Source organism: Macaca fascicularis, chromosome 9 (assembly GCF_037993035.2).
Source record: "Macaca fascicularis isolate 582-1 chromosome 9, T2T-MFA8v1.1".
NCBI lineage: Eukaryota > Metazoa > Chordata > Mammalia > Primates > Cercopithecidae > Macaca > Macaca fascicularis.
This window is the reverse complement of record NC_088383.1, coordinates 61125721-61145100: the sequence shown is the minus strand read 5'-3', so window position 1 is coordinate 61145100 and position 19380 is coordinate 61125721. Positions and strand designations below refer to the sequence as shown.

General features: G+C 39.6%; 1 non-coding gene across 1 annotated transcript; it reads left to right on the top strand.

Moving 5' to 3' along the window:
- The first annotated feature begins 7254 nt into the window (after window positions 1-7254).
- Window positions 7255-7357, top strand: LOC123566962 (U6 spliceosomal RNA). Its single transcript, XR_006689676.1, has one exon. It is a non-coding gene; the product is annotated as a U6 spliceosomal RNA (small nuclear RNA).
- Window positions 7358-19380: the final 12023 nt, after the last annotated feature.

The window sequence follows — 19380 nt, the reverse complement described above, 5'->3', positions numbered from 1 at the left end:
ATCCAGGGACACTTCCTGGAGAAAAAAAAAAAAAATCCTTTCTAGAAAACAGCATTTCTGGAACTAAACTTGACAATATGGAACAAACATACTAAAAATGTCTAAGACCATTGTTCCACTAAGTTCACTCCTAGGGATTTATTGTAAGGCAATAACAAAAAATGTAAACTGAGATTTATTTCAACATTAATCGTAACAGTGAAAACTTAGAAAAAAACTTGAAGGAACAACAATATGGGAATAGTTAAGGAAATTATGATGGGGACAAACAATGGAAAATTACATCACCATCAAAAATTATGCATACAGAGAATCCTTAATAACCCAAGGTGATGCTTCTGACAGAATTGTTAAACCAATCACAGCACATAAATCCAAAAGTGCAGTGTAACCTCCACTGTTTTATCTACTAACTGATGTCTTCATCTAGCTTAAAAACTCACTGTAAATACATAACAGTGATAAATAGTGGTTATTGCTAGATGTTGAGCTCTGGAATGAGTTAAACAGTATTTTTGTTGTTTCATGTATCTTGCAAATGATTTCCAAAGGGTATACAATGCTTTGATAATCTGAGAAAAAAATTTGCTCCCTTGGAATAAAAAAATACATCTCTTTCTCAGCCTCATATTTCTCCCATACGAAGTAAAGCTGCCTTTGAGAACAAGGGCCCTGGACTTTTTCTCTGTAAGCAATGATTTTCTTAGCTCCCAGAAAGAAGAATTCTGACACCCCATAATGCAGATTCTCAGAGGCTTTCCAGGCCCTAGCTCAGGGATCATTCTTTGCCTTTAAATGCCAGCTCACCTGTCCATTCAAAGCAGTTTCTTGCAGGATGGTCAGAACTAGCAAGATGAAGATCAGGTGGCAAAATGTCTCTTTTGAAAGTGGTTTTATTAATCTCAAAATAGGGACTGAAGAAATTACGGTCGCAACCAGGATCTCCTAATGCCTTGTTGCACAATGTGTGGTCCCTGGGCCCTCAGCACCAGCCTCAGCCAGGAGCTTGTTTGATAAGCAAATGTGTAGGCCTCACCCAGACCTACTGAATTGGAGTCTGCATTTAACAAAATCTGCAGGTGACTCTTAAACACATTATTATAGTTTGGGAAATACTGTTCTATAAGTTAGGTTTGCAGTAATCTGGTATAATACAACAAGCACAAGGTGATAAGGCAGGGCACCTAGTTGTTGATCCCCACTCTATAATAGAAAAGCTAAATGACCTTGAAAAGCTGGATGCCCTTGCCTGAGTCATCTGTGTGCATATCTAGGTTTTAGTTTCCACATCTGAAAAATGGAATTCATAAAATGTCTCCATGATAGGGTTTGGGCAGATCAAATTTAGCGGCGTAAATAACCTTAGGGTGGTCATGGAACAGAATAAGAATTAAATGATTTTTGTCATCATTAGCATAATTATATATGACAGTTGTAAGGATCAAATGAGATAATGAATACGCAAACCTTCTACAGATGTAAGAGATTCTTACACAGATGTGAAGAGAAATTATTTTATGGATGTTAGGGATCATTCTCATCCAGAAAGCCAACTGTGAAAGAATAGTTGGGAAAAAGAGAGTGAAAATGTAGGCTCTCCTGGGAGAATTTTGATTCCATGGGCTCAATCTCACAGAGAGAATCAGCAGAAGTAGGGTAGACAGAGTGGGGTAAAGCTTTTACAAATGCACAGCTACCTTCATTATTCTCAGTTCCCTCCCACTCAGGGAGGAGAAAAATGATACCCTATTATTAGGAGAGTTAGGGGAAGTTTGAGAGCACCTGCCCTCTCACTCCCCCAGGCACCATATCAGACAATCTCTCACCCTTGAGGCTGCTGGTGAGTAATCTTTGCAAATTTTTTCCCATTTTCAGATGTTAGGAAGCTCTGCCTGTATGCCCTTGAACTAGGAGGAAGGAAAGCCTACGCTTCACACAAGCTGTGTCAGCTGTCAAGCAAAGCGGCCAAATGTCCTGGATAGGGAAATTGATAAAAGTTTTCAGAAATGGCTCAAATTACCTTGGCCTTGAACAAAAGCAGCAGGAAGGTATCCTAGGGAGGGAAGTGAAGCTTGAAAGGTGCAGAACAGACTGGGCCCAATTTGGGGAAAGTGGATGTAAAGCTTTACATTGAAGGAGCAGAAATAGAAACCTATGGGAAATAGCCAGTGTTCTTCCTTTAGACTTGGTTCTGGACCATGTACACAAAATCCCAAATTCATTAATGAGAGTCCTGGTGAAGAGGTTAAAATACAGCATATTGACTCTACTGAACTTGGTCCTTACATTTCCAAGTTCCTGGTGATGCCACAAGGATTGTTTTTCTAGTACAGTCACTAGACAAGATCTGATTTGATTTTGTTCAGTGCTACACCCAGCGGATGCTTTAAATGTGCATCTCGCCAGATCAGTCCCTGACATCAGACTTGCTGTCTATGCCTTCCTCTCTCTGCTAAGTGACCATGTTGAAACTGCCTTTGCAAAATTATGGCTGAGATAGTGAAAGAGATCTAACCTAACCAACTCCATCTTGCTTCTAACCTTTAAGCTGTCCTTCTTCATTCCTGGGCATAGGCTAAACTAACTTTGAGAGGAACTTAGTTTCTAGTTTGAAACAAAGACGATAACAGCCATTTCCAAAAACAAGACTTCTTGCCTAGGGACTAGACTGCCTTTATAGGACTAACAAATTAGGTACAAGATTAGAAATGGTGGCTTAAGAGTCATGCAGCTGGAGGCTACAAGATTCTGACCCTCCCTAAGCTGCTCCTGAGATCAGTGCTTAGGATATTTTGCTCAACCTGCATCTGATGGATCAGCTGGCACCACCCAGATGGATAAAGTGGTTCAACTGATCTTGTGGCCCCCACTCAGGAACTGACTCAATGCAAGAACACAGCTCCGATTCCCTATGATTTCATCTCCTACTTGACCAGTCAATACTCCTGGCTCAGGGACTTCCCCCCACCCACCAAGTTGTCCTTAAAAACTGATACCAGAATGCTCAGGGAAACTGATTTGAGTAATAATAAAACTCTGCTCTCCCGCACAGCCAACTCTGTGCAAATTACTCTTTATTGCAATCCCCTTCTTGATAAATTGGCTTTGTCTAGGCAGTGCACAAGGTGAACCCATTGGGCAGTTAGAGGATTTGTTCCTGGCCTCCCTCATGCCCCTGACTTCTTTTTCTCTGATTCTTTTTATTTGATCTTCCTCAGGCTGACCTGGTGTCTTCTAGAGTTCCATTATCTACTCTCCAACAAAAGTGGTAAACTCAAACACCTTGAGGGCAGGAAAGGAAGATGAATGTGTTAAAGAAGCAGAGTGGAGTAGGGAGTGGTGTGGAGTCGGAAAAACTGAACATTGTATGTTCTGCTAAAAAGGTTTCAGGTTTCTCTTACTGAAATCATTGTCCAGGCCAGATTTATCCACTTGCAATGTCTGCCCACTGTGCCCTCCAAATGTCCACCACCAGCATTTGAGTGAGATCCTACCTGTCTGAAAAAGGAAGCCATGTTTGGATTTCTGGCAAGTTAGCAAGGTCCTAGAGGCCAGAAGGTTCAGCAGGACCTGAAATGCAGTCATTTGTCTGACCCGTCTCCACTTTATTGGCCTATTGGGCTGGACTATTTCAGGTCCCATCTAGACTTTATTTTGACCTCAGCTGGGTTTCCTGGGCTTCCTGGCAATGTCTGGGGATCAAGGAAAACCTAGTCCCAAAGTCGCATGCATGAACCATGTGTGGCAGATGTCTGCAGTGCTTCCCATCACATCCTGTGGCCTGTCTCTCATTTTGGGCCAACCATAGTGGTTAGCTTCATGCAAGCTTATCCTGACCTTACAGGGACAATGCCCAACTTCAGGCAGGAGCTGGCATCTGTCAGCTTTGCTTCGCTGCCAGGACCTTGTTGGGCACCATGTTTATCTGCCCAGCCCTTGTGTGAGCACAGCCAGAAGCACCCAGGAATTAGACGGACCTTTCTGTCTCTATCTTATGCTTTGTTCTCACACATCTGTCAGCCACATCTGAGCTTCCCAATCTGTCCCCTAGAATATCACACTCAAACACATATGCTTTGTCCTTCACTTCTTCCCTATCCACCTGGATGATTCCTATTTATTTTTCACAACTCCACTCACGCTTTGACTCCTTTGAAGAGCCTTTCATCATTCCCCTACCCACTTCTATCTCTTTTGGGTCCTTTCTCTGTGTTTACATTTCTTCTCTGAATCTTGCCAACATAGAAGTACTTACCATTTTTTTTTATAATTGTAGAGGAGAAAACATAATTTATTTCCTTTCTTTTTTTAAGTTCTAGTTTTGGTTACCATATATTAGTCAGAATTTTAATTCTTAACCTTAATTCATAGTGAAAATCTAAGCAGTAAACAATTTTTAACTCAGTCACATACTAACAATTTATGAATACATATTTTATAATCCTCAGAAACATAAGCTTTCTAATGGAACCATTTTTCAGTGGAATAGGATATATTTACTAATAGGTCTAGATATCTTTTTTTCTCTGAAATAAGAAGCCTAAAGTATGTAAGTTTACACTCATATTTAGTCATATCTTAGCAATATATCTTATTTGGAAATGATCTAGATATTCAATGAATATCAATTATTCAATTTAGCTTAGCAAAAAAACTCTAAGGGTATAGTTACTAAAAGATTTGAAAAACTTTTTAAATAAGCGTTAAAAAATTATAATTATTATTAAAATATTACTTACAAACTTTTATTCAAATCTATTTTATTTAATTTTAACAATTATGTTTGGAAAATTTTATGAGACTTTAGGCAACTCTGATCATCATCTCAAGTTAAATTTTCTATGAATCATTTTTGTTTTATTGTATGTTAGATTAGGTAAGTATCAGAAAAGCAAGAACCTGAAAGCTAAACATATGAATATTTTGCTGATAAACTTAGAAGATGTCGTTATTTTTATTAAACCAACAATATTAAACTAGTCTTATTTACCGTTCTTTACCCCAAATGATTTACTCAAGTCACATGAACTGGAAAAATATTTGGGCTTATTTATTTAATATATGAGCACTCATCTTTAAGTTAAGTTGGTATCATGTAGAAAATATACAAACATATGTATAGACATATACATACATGTAGACACAACATGCAACCTACAAATGTACACATGCATGCATATAAAAGCCAGAGAAATCACAGTTCAGTGTAAAAGCAGATAGAGCTTTACAGCTGACAGGAACCTGTCCATTCACAACTCTTGGGGTTCCATGAGGAAAAACAGAGGTTCCTCCCCAAAAGAGGAGTCTATGTTGGCTTTTCTGTTTTCCTCCCAAGATCCCAGGGCTGTTAGAAATCTTTTTTAGGTCTACAATATGGCAGTCTTTCCTCTTGTAACCTTGTGGGTTGCAAGAGGAAAGAAAGACAGAAGTAAATGGAAGAACAAGTCTTAGAGGCAAAAACTATATCAACAAGAGGAGAAACAGACAGAAGTGCATATAGTTGTTATAGGGAAGAAGGGTTTTAAAAATATACGCATACACATATAGCCTAAATATCAGCTTTTAATTAAGGTGACTTTTGACTATAGAGCTCTTAAAATCTTTTTATCAAATTTTAGCTGGGCAAATAGCAAACATTCCTGTTTCTTGCCTTTTCCTTTCTTAAATTTACATAAAGAAAGAGTCTTGGAGGTGGATATATTTGTTTATTAGAGGTCTAATGCAATCACTGTTTAAAACTCTTTGTCTTTAAAATGTTTTAATAAACTGTTTCTTTTGTTTTTCTAAGTATATTGTTCCATTTAGCTTAGGAAAGGAAGCTAAAAAAACCAAAAAATTCCTCTTATGCTCTAAATGTAAGCCAAAATTTAAATCAAAGGTATACCTTGATTGTTTAAAATGAATAATTTTAGAAATGTTTCTCTCCTGAGCTAAAGGCACCTACTGAGGAAAGCAATTTTGTGGTTGGTTCAAAGCACTTTAACTCTGTTTCAAATCCTATCTCAGTTAGAATGCTGCTTATCTAATTCCCTAGACATTTCAAAGTCATGGTTAAGATTTTCATATCCTAAAGACTAAGAAGAATCCCTTAAAAAACCTACTTCTAGATACAAAAGTCCCAGTTTCCAAAGTAAACCTACTATAATTGTGACTTAAAATCAGTAAGTCTTTTTAAGGCTTATAACCAGACACAAAAACTATATCCCCTAAGATGGTGTAAAAATGCAATCCCCTTCAAGATCCGAAGTTTTTCCAAAGATGGCCTAAGAAAGTAAAGACCTTTGTTATTAGCAAGGCAATGAAGGTTGAGACAATTAAGACAAATCCTGAGAGCCAGCACATTTAGAAAAACAGACATTTTGGACCCAGTGGAACTCCCAGCTGGCTACCTGACATAGGCCAGACAATTTATGCCCTCAAGGTGGCACAGACCACAGAATAAATTTGCTGCTTACAAAGCCAAGCTTCCCAAGAAATGAAACAAGATGAAAGAAGAATCTTGTTGTGATCCTCCTATGAAAAACCACTCAGAAAGTCAGAGACAAGGAAAGCAAAGATCATCCTTGTAAAACTAACAATCAATAACCAAATAGGTACTTAAAGAAATCTACAAGTCACAGATTCAAAGAATTAATTTTATTATTATTTGTAAATGTTTTCCTCCTATCAATCTGAACCTGGAAAGGGAGGGATGAGGAAAATGTTTTACCTTCTTTCTTGGCCAGGTACCACAGATAGAAACCTGGGAGAAGCTGACCTTGGTGAGAAATCTTACCCTTTTCTGCTGCATCTGCCAGTTCTCCCAGGATTTCACCTGTAGGTACTGGAGCAGTCAGGGTGTCTCTGTTGGCCCCATCTTGGGTGCCAAATTGTAAAGGAGAAAACATAATTTCTGTCCTTTCCCTTTTTTGATTCTTAAAGAGACGCTGTTGAGACACTGTCCTGAAAACAAAAGTCAGATTAAACAAGTGAGGAAAACAAGCAGAAGTTTATTAACACGTGCTGTACCCATCACGCAGGAAAAGTCTCAGTTCAAAAGTGTTTCTTTTTCAAGGCAGTGGCTTAGGGTCCTTGCTTAAATAATATTTTAACAAGGAGCCATAAATCCTACATAGTGACAAGAAAAAGAAGAAAGCATCTTCAGGCTTCCAAAAGGTGGGAAAATATGGGAAGGTAAATTGATGGGGAGAGTGAAATCTGCTCCTAGACCATCTGGTGCCATTGTCTATGGGCTCTGTCTCTAAGCGTGTTGATGTGTTCTCTTTGGCAGCACATGTACTAAAATTGAAACAATACAGAGAAGGTTAGTATGGTCCCTGTGCAAGGATAACACAAAATAAAAAAGCAATAAAGTAGTAAAAGTCTAGTTTAAATTTTAAAAAGATATATATATATTTTAAAAAAGAAGGTGTGTTGTAAAGGAGCTTGTCCTTAGGTGGGAAAAGTAGAGAGGAGGGGCAGAGTCTGCCTCTGTGTTTTAAACTTTTAACTTTAATTAAAATCGCCAGTATGTTAGAGAGGCATATTTTGCTTATAATTCCTCTTTCTCTCACACATATATTGAAGGCTCTGTAAAGGATGGAAGACTTGTCAATCACCTCTGTGTTTGCATTCATAGTGTGTGACAAACAACTCGCATTAAGTAAATATTTGTTGGATGAATAAGTGAACAAATGAATGCGTGGTTTACAGTATGCTCAGTATCCTACTGGCACCAAATATAACCTTTTGCATAAGACCAGTATCAAAATTAGTAAATACTTCATGGGAATTTATTTGCCACATAGAAATCATTTAATAAACGCTAAACCCTTATTTGAACTACAAAAAGAAAAAAAAATCACTCAACAGAGTGAGGGAAATGAATATAAATTTAACAAACCTGACCATAAGGGTTTTAATTATTTAATGATTTAATGAGTCCGAGAGTGGGTGAGTGCATGACTGATTGCTTCATGGAACCCATGGGGTTATGGGAAAGGATCAGAGTTAGCTGCAGACCAATACTGTTAATTCGAGAAATACTTAGGGGGTGCCTACCTAATGCCAGGTGAAGTATATAGTGAGACTGAGCTTATGATGAATAGCTCAGTATTCACCAAGCTGTAATTACTTTGGAAAGTAAAAGGATGTTTACCTGGTTTGAATAAAATTTGAAACTTTAAATAGTATGCTAAATGGTAAAATTAGAATTTAGGGCAATTGGAGATCTTAGCAATGTATGTTCCCTAGTTCCACCTTAGGTTTTGATTGAAGACAGGCTACTTGCACCTAATGTCTCTCTGGATCAATTGAATCCTAAGTCTAACCATTAAGGACAATTATGAAAACTAATTATTAGGAAAAATATACATTTTATTAATGTATATAGGAGGAGGGGGTATCAAAGCACTTAGGAATCTTTTAGCTAAAATCTTGAGTTTGTTGCAGCCCGGTCTGAGCCTTAAGGTCCCTGTGACAGGTAGAATTGCTCTTGCTCTAACGTTGACTTCGTTACTTCTCCTCATCACTGGTCCACCTCTGCAGATGTCTGGAGAGGCAGCTTTTTGTTGTTGCTGTTGTTGTTGTTTTTGTTTGTTTGTTTGTTTGTTTGTTTGAGACAGTTTCGCTTTTGTTGCTCAGGCTGGAGTGCAGTGGCTTGATCTCAGCTCACCGCAACCTCTACCTCCTGGGTTCAAGCGATTCTCCTGCCTCAGCCTCCCGAGTAGCTGGGATTACAAACATGGGCCACCATGCCCGGCTACATTTTTTGTATTTTTAGTAGAGACAAGGTTTCTCCATGTTGGTCAGGCTGGTCTCAAACTCCCCACCTCAGGTGATCCGCCCGCCTTGGCCTCCCAAAGTGCTGGAATTCCAGGTGTGAGTCACCGCGCCTGGCCGAGAGGCCGCTTTATAACAGAAATGTCATGAGCTCGGGAACCAAACTGAGTCTGCCCTTTATTTAAATGTTTCATAAACTTGAGCAAATTGGCTTTCATCTTGGAACCTTCTTAGCTTATTTACCTGAAATGTCAGGGCAAATTGCACCTCGGGCAGAATTTAATGAGGTCATAGTCAAGTAGGCCTGGCGTGGTCCTAAGAGCAGAGGACTGACAAAGGGTCCCCCCTTTTCTCTTCCTTAGAATCAAGAGCCTTGTTATTAGGATTTTTCCTGAGTTTCTCCATACTTCTCCTTCTCTGCTCCTCTGGTCAAAAGTTCAATGTTAGTAATCATTAAGAGGCCAAGTAGTTGGGAGAAAAGAACCCAAAGGCAAGAACTCCTTGTCTCTTCTTTGTACTTCTAAGGTCTCCTAAGTTGCAGTTTCCTACCTGAGCTAGATGTGACTTGAAAGGATGTTGGGGGTAGATTCTGGAACTTTCATGTTCGGCTATGTAAAATGAAAAAAATCTGAAATGGATGTGGAAATGTCCATTTGTTCTTATTATAATCTCATACTTTATCTTCATTTATGATTGCTATTTAGTCAGCAATAGAACACTTCAGCTTTCAGTTTCTTCCTCTGTTAAGCAAGTCATACTCTGTAAACAAACACTCCACTAAGTGCTCTTTGAAGGGGCCTTTTCAACCTTTTGTGATGTAAAGAATCTTTTACAGCACAAACGAGTCCACCTTCTAATTTAGTTTTTTAAAGTAGGATATTCAGGGACTCCATTTACCTATTCTATTTAGAATGTAATTACACATGAAAGAATGTGTATTACTTTTCTTTCGTTCGTGTAAAAAATTACTAGAGGTTGTCTGGCGTGTTGGCTCAGGCCAGTAATTCCAACATTTTGGGAGGCCGAGGCGGGCGGATAACCTGAGGTGGGGAGTTTGAGACCAGCCTGGCCAACGTGGAAAAACCCTGTCTTTACTAAAAATACAAAGTTAGCTGGGCGTGGTGGCGCATGCCTGTAATCCCAGCTAATCAGGAGGCTGAGGCAGGAGAATCGCTTGAACCCAGGAAGCGGAAGTTGCGGTGAGTCGAGATCGCACCACTGCACTCCCGCCTGGGCAACAAGAATGAAACTCAGTCTTAAAAAAATGAAAAAAAAATTACTACAGTTTTAGCAGCAAAAAACAAAACTTCTTTTCCTTAGCTCACACTTTTATAGGTCAGAAGTCCAGTTCAGGAGGGCTCTGCTAGGTTTCATACTCAGAGTCTCACAGGACAGAAACCAAGATGTGATCAAGCTGGGCCCTTCTGTGGAGGCTCTGGGAGAGAAATGGTTTTTAGTCTCATTCAGGGTGTTGCTTTAATTCAGCTCCTGTGATGATGGCACTGAAGTCCTCCTTTCCTGTTGGCTGTCAGTTGGGGCCGTTCTGTGCCACACTGCCCACATTCCTTCTCATATGCTCACCTCTGTCTTCATACCAGCAACAGTGCTTTGAGGCCTTTCTTTTTACATCTAACATTGCCTTCTGCTTTCTTCTCCTGTTAAAGAAAAAATTATTCGATGACACTTATTAAAGCACATTAATGCAGACTTTATTTGGGGCCATCACAACAGATGTGGGGACTGCAGCAATGAGTTTTCTGATGGAGACATGGGCAAGTGGGAATTTATAGTCAGAAAGCAGGGTGGGAACAGTGGATGAAAAATTATGAAGAGGAAACGTCAGAGATAAGGGAAATTCTGGCTGAACCGACCTAACAGGTTTCTTGCTGAAGACAGTCCAGGATGATCAGATATCACCTGGGAGATGATGGAGGATGAGGAGTCCAATCAGATATCAAGGGTGGGGAGTTCTTGCTAAATTCACTTAGCAGGGTTCTTGCTAAAAGTGGATTTTCTAAGGAAGTGCATAGATGGGCCTGGGAGAAGATTCAGGAGACTGACTAACGTTTGGCCAAACAAAGAACCTTTGTCACACCAGAGAAAGCTTTGTGCATTTGAGGACTTATGGTTAGACTGGGTCAACCCAAATAATCTCCCTTCTTCAAGATCACCTGTGCTATATAACATAACAGAGCCACAGGGATAATATCTTTTCATAGTCACAGGTTCCAGCATGGAATCTTGAGTGCCATTTTTAGAAATTCTGTCCAGCACAGGTGCATCTCTACAGAAAAATAGTTTTCTGCTCTGTCTCCTCCTCCTTCACGTACCGTTCTCCTGAGCGTTCTTCAGAAGGATACTGATATCCTTAGGCAAGAAATCCTGGGACATTGAATAAAAGTAGACAAAGTAACTGAAGCAGAGGAGAAATCAAATAAAAACAGGGATTTTTCAGCAATTTTCTTGAGTTAACATCTTTGAAAAATAGGAACTTCCGAAGTTCAACCAAATCCAAGTTCTGAAGTATCTCACTAAGACTGAAGAGGAATGTATACCAACTCAAAGTTTCCTTGAATTAGACAGAATAATTTTGTTGAGCTGCTAGGTTATATAATAAAGCCTTCCAAGCCCCATTTGATCAGAGTGAGCACTCACCATTTGTCCACGGACTATTAGATTAATAAGTGATATCTAACCAGGCTTATTCTGCCCACACACAGCAAGCCAATCACTGATATGAGTTTTACAAAAGGGAGTTTATTCATGAGGCAGCCAAGTGAGGAAATGGCAGAACATGTCTCTAGCACATCTTCCTGAAGATGGGGTTTTAAGGATATTTGTGGGATAGAGGATTAAGATGGTCCAGACATGGGGAAAGGTGATTGGTAGTGGGGAAAGATGACGTAATTGATGGTCTTTGCAAGTGTAACTGAGGATCATGACTCTTCATAGGACGCGTGTTCAGTAGCATGATCTGAGGAAGGAGTTTTGGCCCTCTGATGCCAAAAGATAACATTTTAGGCATTTGTGCAGGCCCAGTTGAAGGGTCGGTGGTCTCAATCAGTTGAAACCAGACAAGAGCTGTCCCCTAGCTCCTGAAAAACAAGTTAAAGCAACTGTTACCATAGTGACATACATATCAGATATATTATCTCTAAGGAATCTGGTGAGAGTTGAGTTACATATTGTTTGGCTACATGACTTTTAGCTATAAGAGTTTAAGATCAACTAGAAGTAAGCAGTTAAAAGCAAGCAAGGCAGGTTAAGTTTGGCAAGCTTAATCAGGTCAGCCTTCAGTTTCACAAGGACCAGAGTACACAGTTATTGAGAAGACTGATAGGCAAGAAAGTTCTTAATTAAAACAAGATGTTAATTTCTTTATAGACTGATTTATAATTTTTTCTTAATTATCCATTTATATTAAACTATATACCACAGTTTGTCATAGCTAAAGGTGAAAAAATTCATTAAAATCTTCATGTGCTATGGGCAAGCAACACCTTCACAAAACACAGGATGAAAAGTATCTAGGCCATCACTCCCGATTGTACTCATTCATTTTACAGTAAGTGCTGAGCACTTACCATGTGCCAGACACTGATGTGGGTATGAGAGAGAGAGCAAAGAACAGAATGTGCCCAGGTCCTGTCTTCATGAGATTTACATTCCGGGGTCCTGAAAGATGAGCTGCTGCCACAGGTCCTCCTGGGCATAAGAAGCAAAGCTGGTTCCTGCAGAATAGTGACTTCGCAAGAGCAGAGCCCAAGGCAGACACCCATCTCATGCCTGAGATCATAAGTCAGGGCCTGAGCTTGGTCAAAGTGAAGACTAAAAATGAACTACTGCCCCTGCTATATGTAAGAAGTGATTTATTGCCTCCTACAAATTCCAGAGTCCACCTGAGTCTGCTCTGGGAAACAGGAAGACTTAACCTAGAGACTCCAAGGTTTATCTAGGGGATATATGCGCTCCATATCATTTAAAATATGTAATAAAATTTTTCTTTCATAAGACTTTGGGTAAGATAGTGCAATTTGAGCACAGGGTTTAAATGCCTTTCTCTCTATTAATTCCATTGGAAAGACTGATAGGTAATAAAAATAGGGGAAATTTTCATCAGACCTGGTTGCAATCAAAAGTGAAAAAAATAAACTTGAGGGATTTCTAAATTATACCTTATTTCCATCCAGGGGAAAATAAAGAGGCATGCCTGAACCTCCAGAGGGGCATCAATAGGCTGATAAGGCATAGTCAAAAAGAGCATTTGTTCATATACAAACCTCACTGCAAATTTGGAAAATCTCCCTGGCTGATTGGGATTTGCAGACACCAAGAGAATGTACTGATGAAGGAACAGTTGTGAAGTGCCATTATGAGCAGACCCCAGGACACAGAAGAGTAAAGAAAGCCCCTGCCCCCAGGAAGAAAGCACAGTTGCCCTTCTGAGACTGGAGTATATCCCCAAGAGGGAGGTTTAAAAAAACCTCTCCATAGTCACCGCAGTAGAGAGGGCAAGGGCAGGAGGCAAGATCAGCCTCGGGCAGCTCTTTCCTTCTTGACATGGGCAGGTAGTATTTAAAAACAACTGCACTAAGTTCCCTCAGGCTCATGAGCTTGCAGAAAGCAGCCGGTGCAGCTAGCTCAGGCTCGTCCTAGATATAGTTAATGGCAGCAGAAGCTATCACCCAGCACACACTACATATATCTCGTTTTTGTCCCATTTAACAGATTATAAAATCGAAGCACACACAAAAACGTCCCTGTAGTACAAAGTTATAGAGCTAGGATTCTAAACACAACAATTAGATAAAGTATAATTTAGAAATCCCTCAACAGTGAGTTATAGAGCCAGGATTCTAAACACAGCAATTAGATTGCAGAGACCAGATTCTTACTGACTGTATCATATTGCCTCTTTCAGGAAGAATGCTGGGCACTGCTAGGACTTTTAGCCAGTTTCAAGTAGAACTGATTGAACAAAGCTGGCTGCATGCTACTTCCCAGTCAAAGGTAATGAAGGGGAATATGGTACCCCAAAATATTTCACTTTGGTATATGGACAAATTTTAGCTGAAGGCAATTGTGAATCAACAGATGCAGAAAGAAGCCTTCTTGGGGCTTCCCTTGTCTGACTAAAAGCAGAAACTTCAGAGAAATGAGGACCACCATAAATCCTTTCTCCAGGGAAGTTTTATGGTCATGAAAAAGATGGAAAGTTGGCACCAAAATGAGTCTGCCCAAATCTTCCTAAAATAACACTTACCTTACATTAGTTCTCTCATATATTTACCTTCACATAATTTACTGCCCCTAAAAGCCCAAAATTCCCCTTTCCTTTATGTAGTCACTTCCCCACAATTTTTCACCTTTTGTTTATATGGTATATAACCTTACAATTCTACCCAATTCTTTGGGTTTTCCTTGTTTGTTGTTGTTATGTTGTTTTTGTAAAACCCTATACTTGTGAAAATGTTAACGTCAATAACATTTGTACGTTTTTTCTCCTGTTCATTTGTCTTTTGTCAGCTTAATTTGCATACCCTAACCACTAAACCCAAGAGAGTAGAGAAAGAGGGGAAAGTGTTTTATTTTTTCTCCACTGCAATAAGAAGAATCACAGAGATGATACAATCCTGAAAGAATTTCACAAGGTGGTAACTTCCTTCCCATTCTTCTCAGGCTGAAAAATTATAAAAACATACCTTTCCTCGCCCCCTTGTGTGAATTGCAAAGATTTGGTTAGAGATGATCATAATTTTCTTTTCTTTTTTTTGAGATGGAGTCTTGCTTTGTTGCCCAGGCTGGAGTGCAATGGCGTGATCTCAGCTCACTGCAACCTCTGCCTACTGGGTTCAAACCATTCCACTGCCTCACCCTCCCAAGTAGCTGGGCCTACAGGTATGTGCCACCATGCCTGGCTAATTTTTGTATTTTTAGTAGAGATGAGGTTTCCCCACGTTGTCCAAGTTGGTCTCGAACTACTGATCTCAGGTGATCCGCCCATCTCGGCCTCCCAAACATCATAATTTTCTAACAGATTTTATATTAGTTACCATTTTGCTGACAGACAATACCAGTTAATTTCAGAATTTGGGCTCTAAGGGTGAGCAAACCTAGGGAAATCGCACTTCTTGGGAAGATAGTACTGGAAAGTTAAGAAGAGCCTCTCTGCCTGTGTCTGGTGTTTTAAACAGGGAAGTGGCAATCCCAGATGGGGAGGAGAGTGTTCACCAAGGGCCATATTCACTTCATTACTGCAGTGTGTTTTCTGATGCCACCTGGGAGGGCACTGGCAAAGGGAAATGTGGAGGGATCAATGGGATCTAAACTTTAATCATGAGGGTGAGACAAACTAATCTGGTCTCCATCACCCAAGGAGGAAACAGAATGGATAGAGACAAGAATGCAGGGGCAATGACCCTTCCTGGCTCTCAAAAGCAAGGTATCCACAGCCAAGCTGTTTCTGGGGTAAAAGGAGAGATCAGAAGTCAGCCAGCCCTGGGTTCAAGTGCCAGCTTCCTGTTTATTGCATGAGTAAACTACAGCAGTTGCTTGAGTCACTGACTATTCTGTCACATGGAGATTATTGTTACCTATCTACTGCATTGGTAGAATTTCATAGGAATGAAATGTAGTGCGTATGTCAGCCTGGCAAGTGCTTGTCATGGACACACAGACTCATTCTTATGCCCACCTACCCCTGTTTATTCTCCACACATTAGCACAACACCCAACGTAAACTTTTAAAATCACGAACAGATTCATGCAGTTTCCCTAATTCAACCCTTCAATGACTTGCCAACACCCTGAGAACAAATTCACCATTTTCCCCCACAGTCTACATGGTCTGCCCATGGCTGATGTTCCAACCTCATCTTTAGCACCCTCCCCCTTGTCTACTGGGCTTCAGTCCCACTGATGGATCACTGCCACTCCACTTGCCAAGAGTATGCATAACCAGGGCCTTAGCATGTGCTGTTCCTTCTTACTCAAAACCCTTCTCTAGATATTTACATGGCTCATTCCCTCAGTTCATTAAGGTCTCTGCTCAAAGGACATGTCTCAGAACATGCTTCCCTGGTTTATCAGAAATGACCATCTTTTTATGCTTGATCTCCTTACTCAACTTCAGTCTCCTTCTTAAACATTACATTATATATTTATTTATTCATCTTTTGTCTGTTTTTTTGTAACACACCATGGGTTTCATTCCTCTCTATTCCAGTGCCCAAATCAGTGCTGGCACATAGATAATAAATGTAAGTTATCTTTGCCTTTCTTCTTTCATTCCCTATCCTCTCTCAGGACTACAGAATCCCATTCAGAATCTATGAGAATCAGAGTTGTGTTTTTATAAGTAAACGAGACTTGACCCCTCTCCTACTATTGCAGGCACCACCACCTTCGCCGATGAAACCCACATTAGGAGTGCATTCTCTGTTCAGTTCCTCTTATGTGTCCTTACAGCATGGAGCTTCCTGAGCTCTGCAACCATGTCCCCCGCTAGGGGGAAGCTGGAAGGAATCAGTTTCTCCCCAGAACTGCCTGCCTCATCCTCGGACCTCCCGCTGCATCTCCCCAGTAAGTGCCTAAGTGCAGCTGTGTGCTCTGCAGCCAATGACTGGTATCCTTATAGGCACCTGGTAAGCTTTATGAGCCTTTATGGCACTCGATACATAATAAATAATAATATGCTGTCAGATGATTACTCTATGACTGCTGCTATGATGAACCATTCAGGGGGAAGTAATAACCATGAGCAAATAGAAAAGCAAACAAAGAAACAATCTGTTTTGCTGCACCTAAAATGAATCTAGGAACACAGAGAGATTCATCAGAAATTGAAATGTTTTGTTGACAAAGGCATGGAGATAATAGGTGTCTTTAAATGTGCCTTTTTCTGAACAGCTCCACTGTGCTCTGCCAGCACACTGTTCTCTGACCTCACACTCATGGAGGTGGCACAGGGGAACAGGGGAAGGGAGGAGACAAGCGTGGTCTCCTCGTCATAGTCCATGTGAAGCCATGAGTCCAGTGAAAGTTAGTTTTTCTCTGGCTCCAACAGGCTGGCAGTTGGGCTGTCAGAAATGAATAATAATGGGGTATGTGATCCTTTAACAGAACCTAGTCAATAAATATGTCCTATACTATAATAACTCTTTTTTCAACTCCTGTACTTGTCAGAGGGACTTGAAGTACAGAATTTTACAGTCCTTGTCCCATTGAAGGAATATTGCTAGATGCCTGAATGTTTAATAGCAATAAAACACAAGGTGCCAAAGATCAGATTCTGTTAAAAACTAATGGCTATACTGTATGATTCCATTTATAGAGCAACCTTGAAATGAAAAAGTTACAGTAATGGAGAACAGATCAATGGTTACCAGAGATTACAATCAGAGGGAGAGTGTGATTACACAGAGGTAGCAGCATGAGGGAGATTTTTTGTAGTGCTGGAAGAGTTCTATATCTTGATTGTGGTGGTGTCAACAGAAATTTATACGTGTGAAATTCCATAGTACTATACATCATCATCAACATCACCACCACCGCCAACAAAAGCTGATAAAAGTCAAATAATTCCTATGGTTTAATTAATAGTGTTGTATCATTACCAATTTTCTGGTTTTGAAAATGTACTCTTGTATATAAGATGTTATCATTGGGGAAAGCTAGGGAAAGCACACACAGGAACTTCCAGTATTATTTTTGCAACTTCTGTGAGTTTTAAATTAGTTCAAAATAAAAATTTGAAAAAAATGCAAAAATAAAACCCTAATGGATATATTCCAGTTCTGTGTCCTTCGGAGTAACTATGTTTCTGTTGTCTTTCCCATTGCTGTGACTACACAATCAAGAGAGAATATATGGAGGAGATATTTTAGGACAGTGAAAAGTAAATAGTAGCAAATGGGTTGGAAAGAAGACCAGAATTCAAAGCATCACCAAATGGTGGTAAGTTTATGCATTTTTTCCCTACATTATCCCCTAGGCTGAATGCAATTCAAATTGAAACTGAGAGGTGGTCATTTACACAAACAGAGAGGCCTCCAGGAAAAACTCTCCAGTTCTGGCTCCAGGAAGTGAGAGAGGAGCTCTGAAATCTCAAAAGGAATGTGGAAATCCTCTGTTGTCAATGTTGTGTTGCTGTTGTTTATCCTCCAAGTAATATCACAGCAGTACTGACAGAAATCTCACTATTCAGTGGGGTTGGGAACCCAGGAGTGTGGACAGAGCTACCATTGCCTTTTTCCTCATGGATCCTCCTTCCACTTGACCCTAGACAAAGTGTAGTCATGGAAGTGCATGGCAGGGCAGAAAAAATAAAGTCACAATACTTTCTCTGGAGGACCAAAAAGAGGAGTGCCAGGGACCCTTTGGAGTCAGTAAAAAACCACTGGATGTGCTTTACCTTAGAGACTGTGAAGAGGGAGGAAACCAAGAAGACATCCCCCATAAAGTAGTTTCAGAAATCCTGGGTTCACCTTCAGTCTACACATGAATGGATCTGATTCTACTGAGCATATAAAGATTTAGAGGACAGAACTAATAACTAGATCATTGACCAAGTCTCAAATCCACCACAGGGTGGCACACATGTGGGCAAAATCTGAATAGCGCTGTGAGGCACCGAGCAGTGAACTGAGATTGAATTCACAGCCCACAGAAGACAAGTTGGAACTTGTAGTCTGAACTTAGTCAGGTTGCCTTGCCACTAAGAGAACCATATCAACATTTGCCGTAGAATTTAGATAACAACCAGAGAACAAAACATAATATTCAAAATATCCAGGAAATAAGCCAAAATTACTTGCCATGGGAACAAAACAAAACAAAACAAAACAAGAAACGTTCAATTTGCATGAGAAAAGACAATTAACACTCACAAATGTCAAGATGACACAGATGTTGGAATTACCTGATAAAGACTGCAGAGCATCTATTATTTGAAAGACTTGAGAAGCAATAGTAAACACTCTTGAAAAAAATGGAAAAACAGAAAGTCAACAAATAAATAACATATAAAAAGAAGAATCAAATAGAAATTTTAGAACTGAGAAGTATACTAACCAAAATGTAAAACTCATTAGATGGGCGTATTAGCAAAAACAGAGAGGGAAAAAATAAAGAGAGCCCCAGAGATCTGTGTGACAATAATAAAAGATTTAAAATGCACATCATTGGAATTGTAGAAATATAGGAGAATCTTGGTAAATATAAAGGCCATTTTCCTCTTCTCATGTTTTTAAAATTTATTCCATGTTTGAAACAAAAATTGTAACGTTCATCTGATAACGTTTTAATGTAGTTGTTGTAATATGAAAACTATAACATAAAGGACGGAAGGTAAGGGGACCTATGTGATGCTAAGTTTTCTATATAGTGTAATAAAATTCTTAGAAGTTTATAAAAAGAAAGTGTATATATTTTAATTATGAGAGCAGCCAGTAACAAACAGATAAAGTAAAATCCGTAATAGATCAATTAAAACAGAATAAAAGAAACTTAAATGTCACTCACTGAAAACAAAAAAGGAGAAACAAATGACAAACAGAAGTGACAGAAAGCAGACTGAAATAGTAGAGTCAAATACAAATCTGTTAATAATAATCTTAAACA